This window comes from Oncorhynchus gorbuscha, linkage group LG13 (genome assembly GCF_021184085.1).
Source record: "Oncorhynchus gorbuscha isolate QuinsamMale2020 ecotype Even-year linkage group LG13, OgorEven_v1.0, whole genome shotgun sequence".
NCBI classification, from domain to species: domain Eukaryota; kingdom Metazoa; phylum Chordata; class Actinopteri; order Salmoniformes; family Salmonidae; genus Oncorhynchus; species Oncorhynchus gorbuscha.
The window spans coordinates 6,182,014-6,191,714 of record NC_060185.1 but is presented as its reverse complement, the minus strand read 5'-3'; positions in this window follow the sequence as shown (position 1 = coordinate 6,191,714).

Genomic DNA, 9,701 nt, shown 5'->3' with positions numbered 1-9,701 from the left:
CATGATATGGTCTACTACAGCTACATGATATAGGTCTACTAGACAACATGATATAGGTCTACTAGACACCATGATATAGGTCTACTAGAAACCATGATATAGGTCTACTAGACACCATGATATAGGTCTACTACATCCACATGATATAGGTCTACTAGACACCATGATATAGGTCTACTAGAAACCATGATATAGGTCTACTAGACACCATGATATAGGTCTACTAGAAACCATGATATAGGTCTACTAGACACCATGATATAGGTCTACTACATCCACATGATATAGGTCTACTAGACACCATGATATAGGTCTACTAGAAACCATGATATAGGTCTACTAGACACCATGATATAGGTCTACTACAGCTACATGATATAGGTCTACTACAGCTAAATGATATAGGTCTACTACATCCACATGATATAGGTCTACTACTTCAACATGTTACAGGTCTACAAGACAACATGATATAGGTCTACTACATCCACATGATATAGGTCTACTAGACAACATGATATAGGTCTACTAGACAACATGATATAGGTCTACTACAGCTACATGATATAGGTCTACTACATCCACATGATATAGGTCTACTAGACGACATGATATAGGTCTACTACTTCAACATGATACAGGTCTACTAGACAACATGATATAGGTCTACTACATCCACATGATATAGGTCTACTACATCCACATGATATAGGTCTACTAGACAACATGATATAGGTCTACTACATCAACATGATATAGGTCTACTACATCAACATGATATAGGTCTACTACATCCACATGATATAGGTCTACTAGACAACATGATATTACAGCTACATGATATAGGTCTACTAGACAACATCATACAGGTCTACTAGGTGTCTAATCCTGGCTTCAAGAGTGCCACCTGCAGACATCTCTATTGTAAGTTTTTTAAAGTGTAAAATAATGTTGTTACAAGAGTAACCTAATTACATTGGTGTAAGAGCAACTAAATGTAAGAGGTTCTCTCTTCAATCCCCAAGTGCATACTGGCTTGTACCATAAATCATCAACTGTCATTGTTACTACCTCTCTCTCTCTCTCTCTCTGTGTGCTCTCTCTCTCTCTCTGTGTGTGTGTGTGTGTGTGTGTGTGTGTGTGTGTGTGTGTGTGTGTGTGTGTGTGTGTGTGTGTGTGTGTGTGTGTGTGTGTGTGTGTGTGTGTGTGTGTGTGTGTGTGTGTGTGTGTGTGTCCTCGCAGAGGTCCCAACCTAATTAACAGTATCAGATAAGGAATTGCTCAGGCCTCTCTGACAACAGTACAGTCAGTCCAGCATACAACCTCCCCCATCACACACACGCCAAGCCGACCGTATACTGCTGTCATCCACAATGTGCACGCAGCTTAACTACCAGACCTACGCTAGGGCCACGTGTTAACCTACCTAATGATGTAGGTCTACTACATCCGCATAATATAGGTCTATTACAGGATATAGGTCTACCACATCCTATAGGTCTACCACATCCGCATGATATAGGTCTACCACATCCACATGCTATAGGTCTACTACATGATATAGGTCTACTACATATGCATGATATAAGTCTACTACATGATATAGGTCTACTACATGATATAGGTCTACTACATCCACATGATATAGGTCTACTACATCCACATGATATAGGTCTACTACATGATATAGGTCTACTACATCCACATGATATAGGTCTACTACATCCACATGATATAGGTCTACTACATGATATAGGTCTACTACATCCACATGATATAGGTCTACTACATGATATAGGTCTACTACATCCACATGATATAGGTCTACAACATGATATAGGTCTACTACATGATATAGGTCAACTACATGATATAGGTCAACTACAGCTACATGATATAGGTCTACTACATGATATAGGTCTACAACATGATATAGGTCTACTACATCTACATGATATAGGTCTACTACATCTACATGATATAGGTCTACTACATGATATAGGTCTACTACATCCGCATGCTATAGGTCTACTACATCCACATGATATAGGTCTACAACATGATATAGGTCTACAACATGATATAGATCTACTACATGATATAGGTCTACTACATGATATAGGTCTACTACATCCACATGATACAGGTCTACTACATCCACATGATATAGGTCTACTACATGATATAGGTCTACTACATCCACATGATATAGGTCTACTAGACAACATGATATAGGTCTACTACATCCGCATGATATAGGTCCACCAGACTACATGATATAGGTCTACTACAGCTACATGATATAGGTCTACTAGACAACATGATATAGGTCTACTACATCCGCATGATATAGGTCTACTAGACACCATGATATAGGTCTACTACATCCCATGATATAGGTCTACTAGACACCATGATATAGGTCTACTAGATCCGCATGATATAGGTCTACTAGATCCCATGATGTAGGTCTGGATAAGAGCCTTGCTAAATGACTTAAATGTAAATGATATAGGTCTACTAGACATCCGCATGATATAGGTCTACTACATCCATATGATATAGGTCTACCAGACACCCATGATATAGGTCTACTACAGGTACATGATATAGGTCTACCAGACTACATGATATAGGTCTACTACAGCTACATGATATAGGTCTACTACAGCTAAATGATATAGGTCTACTACATCCACATGATATATAGCTCTACTACTTCCACATGATATAGGTCTACTAGACAACATGATATAGATCTACTAGACAACATGATATATCCACATGATATAGGTCTACTAGACAACATGATATAGGTCTACTAGACAACATGATATAGGTCTACTAGACAACATGATATAGCTCTACACATCCTATAGGTCTACTACATCCGCATGATATAGGTCTACTACATCCACATGATATAGGTCTACTACATGATATAGGTCTACTACATGATATAGGTCTACCACATCCTATAGGTCTACTACATCTACATGATATAGGTCTACTACATCCACATGATATAGGTCTACTACATCCACATGATATAGGTCTACTAGACACATCTGCATGATATAGGTCTACATGATATACACTACAGCTACATGATATAGGTCTACTACATCAACATGATATAGGTCTACTACATCCACATGATATAGGTCTACTAGGCAACATGATATTACAGGCCACATGATATAGGTCTACTAGACAACATCATACAGGTCTACTAGGTGTCTAATCCTGGCTTCAAGAGTGCCACCTGCAGACATCTCTATTGTAAGTTTTTAAAGTGTAAAATAATGTTGTTACAAGAGTAACCTAATTACATTGGTGTAAGAGCAACTAAATGTAAGAGGTTTCTCTCTTCAATCCCCAAGTGCATACTGGCTTGTACCATAAATCATCAACTGTCATTGTTACTACCTCTCTCTCTCTCTGTGTGCTCTCTCTCTCTGTGTGTGTGTGTGTGTGTGTGTGTGTGTGTGTGTGTGTGTGTGTGTGTGTGTGTGTGTGTGTGTGTGTGTGTGTGTGTGTGTGTGTGTGTGTGTGTGTGTGTGTGTGTCCTCGCAGAGGTCCCAAATCCCACTAACAGTATCAGATAAGGGAATTGCTCAGGCCTCTCTGACAACAGTACAGTCAGTCCAGCATAGCCTCCCCCATCACACACGCCAAGCCGACCGTATACTGCTGTCATCCACAATGTACGCAGCTTAACTACCAGACCTACGCTAGGGCCACGTGTTAACCTACCTAATGATGTAGGTCTACTACATCCATATAATATAGGTCTATTACAGGATATGGGTCTACCACATCCTATGAGGTCTACATCCGCATGATATAGGTCTACCACATCCACATGCTATAGGTCTACTACATGATATAGGTCTACTACATATGCATGATATAAGTCTACTACATGATATAGGTCTACTACATGATATAGGTCTACTACATCCACATGATATAGGTCTACTACATCCACATGATATAGGTCTACTACATGATATAGGTCTACTACATCCACATGATATAGGTCTACTACATCCACATGATATAGGTCTACTACATGATATAGGTCTACTACATCCACATGATATAGGTCTACTACATGATATAGGTCTACTACATCCACATGATATAGGTCTACAACATGATATAGGTCTACTACATGATATAGGTCAACTACATGATATAGGTCAACTACAGCTACATGATATAGGTCTACTACATGATATAGGTCTACAACATGATATAGGTCTACTACATCTACATGATATAGGTCTACTACATCTACATGATATAGGTCTACTACATGATATAGGTCTACTACATCCGCATGCTATAGGTCTACTACATCCACATGATATAGGTCTACAACATGATATAGGTCTACAACATGATATAGATCTACTACATGATATAGGTCTACTACATGATATAGGTCTACTACATCCACATGATACAGGTCTACTACATCCACATGATATAGGTCTACTACATGATATAGGTCTACTACATCCACATGATATAGGTCTACTAGACAACATGATAGGTCTACTACATCCGCATGATATAGGTCCACCAGACTACATGATATAGGTCTACTACAGCTACATGATATAGGTCTACTAGACAACATGATATAGGTCTACTACATCCGCATGATATAGGTCTACTAGACAACATGATATAGGTCTACTACATCCGCATGATATAGGTCTACTACATGATATAGGTCTCCTACATCCGCATGATATAGGTCTACTACATCCGCATGATGTCGCTCTGGATAAGAGCGTCTGCTAAATGACTTAAATGTAAATGTAAATATAGGTCTACTACATCCGCATGATATAGGTCTACTACATCCATATGATATAGGTCTACCAGACTACATGATATAGGTCTACTACAGGTACATGATATAGGTCTACCAGACTACATGATATAGGTCTACTACAGCTACATGATATAGGTCTACTACAGCTACATGATATAGGTCTACCACATCCACATGATATAGCTCTACCACATCCACATGATATAGCTCTACTACATCCACATGATATAGATCTACTAGACAACATGATATAGGTCTACTACATGATATAGGTCTACTAGACAACATGATATAGGTCTACTAGACAACATGATATAGGTCTACTAGACAACATGATATAGCTCTACCACATCCTATAGGTCTACTACATCCGCATGATATAGGTCTACTACATCCACATGATATAGGTCTACTACATGATATAGGTCTACTACATGATATAGGTCTACCACATCCTATAGGTCTACTACATCTACATGATATAGGTCTACTACATCCACATGATATAGGTCTACTACATCCACATGATATAGGTCTACAACATGATATAGGTCTACTACATCTGCATGATATAGGTCTACTACATGATATAGGTCTACTACAGCTACATGATATAGGTCTACTACATCCACATGATATAGGTCTACTACATCCACATGATATAGGTCTACCAGGCCACATGATATAGGTCTACCAGGCCACATGATATAGGTCTACCAGACTACATGATATAGGTTTACCAGGCCACATGATATAGGTCTACCCGACTACATGATATAGGTCTACCAGGCCACATGATATAGGTCTACCAGGCTACATGATATAGGTCTACTAGGCTACAAAGGCTGGCTGGCTCAGCTACACACATCTCGATCTCCAACAGACTGTCCAATGCTCTAAAGTTTCTATCCATCTGATGCTTCGATTCATAAAAACAGTTTTTAGTTTAATGTGAAGGCACCGTCAATGCTAGGCCTGCAGAGAAGTGCTACAGTCATTAGCCTGTACATTTATATGACTGCATAAAGAGAAATAAGTGAAACACAGGACACGTCCCGATTGCCATCCTATTTCCTTTAGAGTGCATAACCTATGACGAGGTCCCCATAGGTCTCTGGACAAACGTAGTGTACTACACTTTAAAAGTTAAGTTGTGGAATTTCTTTCCTTCTGAGCCAAATCAGTTGTGTCGGTAGGGCCTTCTATTGTGAAGTTGGTTGGTTGAGAGAATGCCAAGAGTGTGCAAAGCTGTCATCAAGGCAAAGGGTGGCTACTTTGAAGAATCTCAAATATAAAATATATTTTGATGTGTTTAAACACTTTTTTTTGGTTACTACATTATTCCATATGTACTATTTCATAGTTTTGATGTCTTCACTATTATCAATATTATTAAATAGTACAAATAATAATTCTACAATGTAGGAAACTGAAGTCAAACTGAAGAAAAATCTGTGAATGAGTAGATGTCCACACTTTTGACTGGTAGTGTTTATATATTATATATATATATATATATTTTTTTTTTAAATGTCTTTCCACCTTTATTAAGCATCCTAACCCTACCACCCCTCTCCTAATTGGAGTAAACTAATTAACTCTTCTACTTCCATCTTATTCATACCATATTCAGCTAAAGTCAGAAGTTTAAATACACTTAGGTTGGAGTCATTAAAAATCGTTTTTCAACCATTCCGCAAATTTCTTGTTAACAAACTATAGTTTTGGCAAGTCGGTTAGAACATCTACTTTCTGCAGGACACAAGTAATTTCTCCAACAATTGTTTACAGACAGATTATTTCACTGTATCACACTTCCAGTGGGTCAGATGTTTACATTCACTAAGTTGACTGTGCCTTTAAACAGCTTGGAAAATTCCAGGAAATTATGTCATGGCTTTAGAAGCTTTTGATAGGCTAATTTACATAATTTGAGTCAATACATAATTTGAGTCAATTGGAAGTGTCTCTGCTTGACATGGGAAAATCAAGCCAAGATCTCAGAAAAAATGATTGACCTCCGCAAGTCTGGTTCATCCTTGGGAGCAATTTCCAAACACCTGAAGGTACCACGTCCATCTGTACAAACAATAGTACACAAGTATAAACACCATGGGACCACGCAGCCGTCATACCGCTCAGAAGGAGACCCGTCTGTCTCTTAGAGATGAACGCACCTTAGTGCGAAAAGTGCAAATCAATCCCAGAACAAATAAGCAAAGGACCTTGTGAAGATGCTGAGGAAACAGGTACACGTGCGTCCATATCCACAGTAAAACGAGTCCTATATCGACATAACCTGAAAGGCCCCTCAGCAAGGAAGGAGCCACTGCTCCAAACCGCCATGAAAAAGCCAGACTACGGTTTGCAACTGCACATGGGGACAAAGATCAGATTTCTTTGGAGAAATGTCTTTCTGGTCTGATGAAACAAAATAGAACTGTTTGGCCATAATGACCATCGCTAGTTTGAGGAAAAGGGAGAGGCTTATGTCGAAGAACACTCATCCCAACCGTGATGCACGGGGGGTGGCAGCATCATATTGTGGGGGGTTCTTTGCTGCAGGAGGGACTGGTGCACTTCACAAAATAGATGGCATCACGAAGATGGTAAAATTATGTGGATATATTGAAGCAACATCTCAAGACATCAGTCAGAAGTTAAAGCTTGGTCGGAAAGGGGTCTTGGCAAATGGACAATGACCACAAGCATACTTCCAAATGGGTCTTCCAAATGGACAATGACCGCAAAGCATACCTCCAAATGGGTCTTCCAAATGGACAATGACCCCAAGCATACTTCCAAAGTTATGGCAAAATGGTTTAAGGACAACTAAGTCAAAGTATTGGAAAGGCCATCACAAAGCCCTGACCTCAATCCCATAGAAAAATAGTGGTCAGAACTGAAAAAGTGTGTGTGAGCAAGAAGGCCTACAAACCTGACTCAGTTACACCAGCTCTGTCAGGAGGAATGGGCCAGAATTCACCCAACGTATTATGGGAAGCTTGTGGAAGGCTACCAGAAACATTCGACCCAAGGTAAACAATTTAAAGGCAATGCCACCAAATACTAATTGAATGTATGTAAACTTCTGACCCACTGGGAATGTGATGAAAGAAATAAAAGCTGAAATAAATCATAATTTCACAAAACAAGTTGTTCAGGGTAGGCAGGTCCAAAAGTAAATAGAGAAATGGACTAAAGAATTAAAATCTGATTTTTCAATCTAGACAGGTATTTACCATTCCATGGTAGCAAGACCATATCCATTTTTGCAAACTTTCTATAACAAAGTATTGGAGAGAGGGATCATTTCTTTCTTTCGGGATATGAATACCGAGAATGTCTACTTCACCGTCAGGCCATTTTATCGGTAATGTAAAAGTTTCACTTTTTTTTGTGATCCAATACATAACAAAGTACACTTAGAAAGGTATCTTGGCAATTCTACACGTTTTGGCATGGAGCTGAGAGACAATTGCTGTTTTAAAGCTAATTTCCCTTTTGCCTGTTCATCTGTTAAAAAAAAAACATTAGAACAAAATCAATGGGGCTGGTTTATGACTGGTTTACGGAGTTTTCAATTCTCCCTGACAGTCTAGCTTGTATTTGACTGTTAGATGATTAAAAAATAGATATAGTTCAATGTCTTTCTGCAAGCTTTCTATTTTTATTTAGGTCGCTCAAGATAGCATAACTGTTCCTGTACACTTCCAGTCATTGCGCTAACGCTAGCTAGCATTGCCTCGTGAAACTATCTTTAATTCCTTCATACTGACTCAAACATGTTTTTTTTTTTAATCCAGAATGGTATTCTGTTGTAGCAAGTGATATTCATAAAACAATTATTTTTTCACAACAACAAAAATCAGACTCCTCCAGTACCTCTCCTAGGGGGCCCAGACCCAGTTTGAAAAACCTCTGCATTAGAATCCATTACGGACCATTTGAAAGACTAGCTGGGAGAAGTGGCCTTCATGAAGAGATTAGTTAGCCACGCACTGATGACCATAGAGTTCAGTCAGAGCTGATAGCATCTCTCACAGACAAAGACCACATTCATAGCTTTCACCTCATTAGTAGAGTACAGTGTGTGTGTGTGTGTGTGTGTGTGTGTGTGTGTGTGTGTGTGTGTGTGTGTGTGTGTGTGTGTGTGTGTGTGTGTGTGTGTGTGTGTGTGTGTGTGTGTGTGTGTGTGTGTGTGTGTGTGTGTGTGTGTGTGTGTGTGTGTGTTGGGCCGGTAATGAGGCTCAAGTGTCATTGTACAGGTTTGTCAGCGAGAATCTGGAGGTCCTGAATGTGATGGCTGTCCTGCTTACTGAATACAGACAATCGCTCTTCTACCGTTATTGACCTAGAGCAGGGGTGTCCAACTCATTTAGCCACCAGGCGTCGCATTCCGTCTTCAACTCATTTAGCCACCAGGGGTCGCATTCCGTCTTCAACGAGGTCCGGAGGGCAGCACACATTTTTTCTAATATTTTCTTGCCTTCAAAATTTGAAAAAAAACAACGTTTAAAAAAAAAAGTCTATCCAACATTTTGGGGCGGCAGGGTAGCCTAGTGGTTAGAGTGTAGAGGTGGCAGGGTAGCCTAATGGTTAGAGTGTAGAGGTGGCAGGGTAGCCTAGTGGTTAGAGTGTAGAGGTGGCAGGGTAGCCTAGTGGTTAGAGTGTAGAGGCGGCAGGGTAGTCTAGTGGTTAGAGTGTAGAGGCGGCAGGGTAGCCTAGTGGTTAGAGTGTAGAGGCGGCAGGTTAGCCTAGTGGTTAGAGTGTAGAGGCGGCAGGTTAGCCTAGTGGTTAGAGTGTAGAGGCGGCAGGTTAGCCTAGTGGTTAGAGTGTAGAGGCGGCAGGG